Below are 2,968 nucleotides of genomic sequence, written 5' to 3'. Positions count from 1 at the left end.
GAGAGAGAGAGGAGGAGGAGGAGGAGAGAGGGCGAAAGAGACTTGTGCAACCCCGACGACGACGGTGCGCTGAACTCTCCCTCGATTGTACCGTTGACGTATCTTGAAGTGGAAAAAGGGGACGCATCGCACGGGGAATACACGAGGGGCGTGAAATGGCCTCATTTCGCAGCCCGGAGAGTCACCGATGTAGCATATATTGCTTCTTCTCGCTCGCGAGTGTTAGATACGCGCGCCTCAAGCGAAGTGTATTTACAGTTGGCAACTTTTGCCAGTGACGCTCTCCGACAATGAGGAGAGCCTCCCAAGCAGTATGATACAGTCAGCGATCAATTAACCGTCCTGTGTTTCTCATTTCGTTCAAATATATCCCGCAATACTTGTATTTTGTCCTTTAAGGGAGTTATTACGTGAGAATATTTACGCCGAAATGTCATGAAATAGATATTTTTGAAATCCTACATATTATCTGTATTAATCCAGAAATTTTTCGAAAATATTACATCGAGCAACATTTTTCCGACGAGATGAGAGATAATAGCGTATAATTGATTTAATTAAATCCATCCGTTTTAGCCTTATATAGATGCATTAAAGCATATTTTCTTTACGTATATAAATAATTAAAGCTCATACTTATAATCGATTCAAACAATCTAGATTTGGACAATAATCATTTAATTTTATATCTACGACCTCAAAAGAACTTTACTGCAAAATCGACGATCGTAATGAGATTATCTATTTTATGGAATTTTATTCAAATCGATATGTGAAATGAGGTGAGTGTTTCAGAAAAATGACTCTGGCGACGGACGCTCTAGAGGTGTGTAGGGCACTACTGCAGAGAAAGCTGAGGACTGGAATAGTACTCCATAAAGCATTCATGCGCGTTCGAGTCCTAGAATAGACAGCAAGCCATCAACGGACATTCGAATTCTTCGTTATAACGCGATTTATGTACGGCAGTGCCGTTGGCGGAGCTCGTAGTCTCATCTTTCTCAGTCGCGAATTTACTTTTCGGCCATAAGAAATTGCGGCTCTTTTTCTCGTTAACATGTCGGGTCATCGGTATCCTATTTGACGAGAGATCGGAAAACGTCTCTTTGGTCGCGTAGAACGCTGGACAGAACGCGTGCGGGAACGAAATGGCATTCTCTCCAATCTCCTCGATCCCGAATATCCTATAAACAAATCGGATTTCGGCTTTCGAGCTTTTCCGATGATGGTCGGGATATGAATAAAAGAGAGCACTCGCGCTTTTACTTTGAACATCGGTAAATACGCGACGCATCGACGTTCTCGTATATTCGTAACAAATCTTTTTGCACCGTCCGTCCAGCTGGCGCTCGCAAGCGCGATAACGCGTGCAAGAACCGGCTACCTGGCGACTTTCATCGGCTTGGCCGATACGTGTCACACAGATCATAGTTTTTCCTCATCTCCCCGGTCGGGAACTTTGTCGCGACGTATATTACGTACTTCGCACGAGTACGAAATGCATATCCGCTCTCTGTTCCCTTCGCTCCCTCGTCGTCCATTTTCGATCCCGCGCCAGGACTCGCCCCGTATTTTTCCTAAGATCACGACGGCGTGGTTTCGCGGAAAATTTGCGAGTACGACGAGAAGGTAGCCGGCAGCCGCATTCTCTCGCGTGCATAGGGAGTGTCGGCGGTGGCGGAGACAGCGGTGGTAGTGGTGGTGGTGGCGGCGGCGGCGGCGACGACGGCGGCGGCGGTGGTGGCGGCGGCAGCCCGCGCAAACGGGGGGTGGATGGGACGTCGAGAGGGTTTGCTAACACACCGTGCAACGAATGGAGATCGATTCTGAGTCTGGGTCAGGCGAGGGCGTTCACCCCCCGGTGCAGCCCGGGAGACACGGAATCCAGGATCGTAGCTAGGCTATCACGCCAGGCGGGGTACTGGCCGGGAGTCAGAGGCCTGGGGGGGTTGCGAGGGAGGAGGGTGCACCGGCTCGGGACACTCCCTTCTGTTGGGTGCAATGTACGCTCGCTCTCCTCTATGTCCAAAATCGCGGCTCCGGACTGCCGCAGCTCTCGCTGCCCCGCGACGAGTCTCGACCGGTCGCGATGATGCTCTCGCTGTAAGCCCCGTCGACTTTTCCAAGTGATTTAACGTGGGTACCTCCTCTAAAAGAGAATTCGGGTCCGATCGAGACTTCCGCACTCGGATGGTCGTATATCTTTCGTTTATCTGAGACCACCTTTCGTTGAAATTACGTTTCCTCGGTTAGTGGCGAAGTAAAAGTTTAAATTTCGTTGTCGATTTAATAGATATGATCTAGAGACGGATTAACGGATTATAATAGATTTTATAACAGCAGACTATATAATGATATATGATATGCTTCTTTATGAAACATGATACATGATAATAGATACGATTTTCATAATTATCAAGCTGGTCAATTGCCGGATGTACTAACATTATCAGTGATATGTGATTTGTGTCTTGTTTAGTTAAATTTATAGTTCCTTACTTGTTACATAAAGACATGCTATGGTTTGAGAAATTAATTTTTTGCTACTATTCGAAATAACTGTAATGATATTTCGCGATGTCGTTTAACTTATCTAACTCGATATTTCTTCTTCGATCACAACACAATGAGTTACGCGAATAATTTGTCAATTTTTGTTTATCTGAAGAATCACTGCGGTGCGTAAGCATGTCCTTCGTATCTTCCGCTTTAACCTGGCTACCAGGAGCGAGTCCCAGGACGAGGTGAACGATCGACAGGGTGGTGGTACGTGACCTTTTGCGCGAAGGATAACGGCAGGGGCGGGGTGAGGGACATGGCGGTTTGCACTATGGTAACACGGGGGTGAATGCACGTACTCCAGGCTTATCCTGCAACTTTTCGACGCATGCGTTTCGTATTCCGGAAATTTTCGCAATGCGTGACGTCACTGGTGTCGCGTCGGATTGCGTGCTCTCTCTCTCTCTCT

This window comes from Atta cephalotes (genome assembly GCF_000143395.1).
Source record: "Atta cephalotes unplaced genomic scaffold scaffold00019, whole genome shotgun sequence".
Classification (NCBI taxonomy): domain Eukaryota; kingdom Metazoa; phylum Arthropoda; class Insecta; order Hymenoptera; family Formicidae; genus Atta; species Atta cephalotes.
This window is presented reverse-complemented; position numbering follows the sequence as displayed.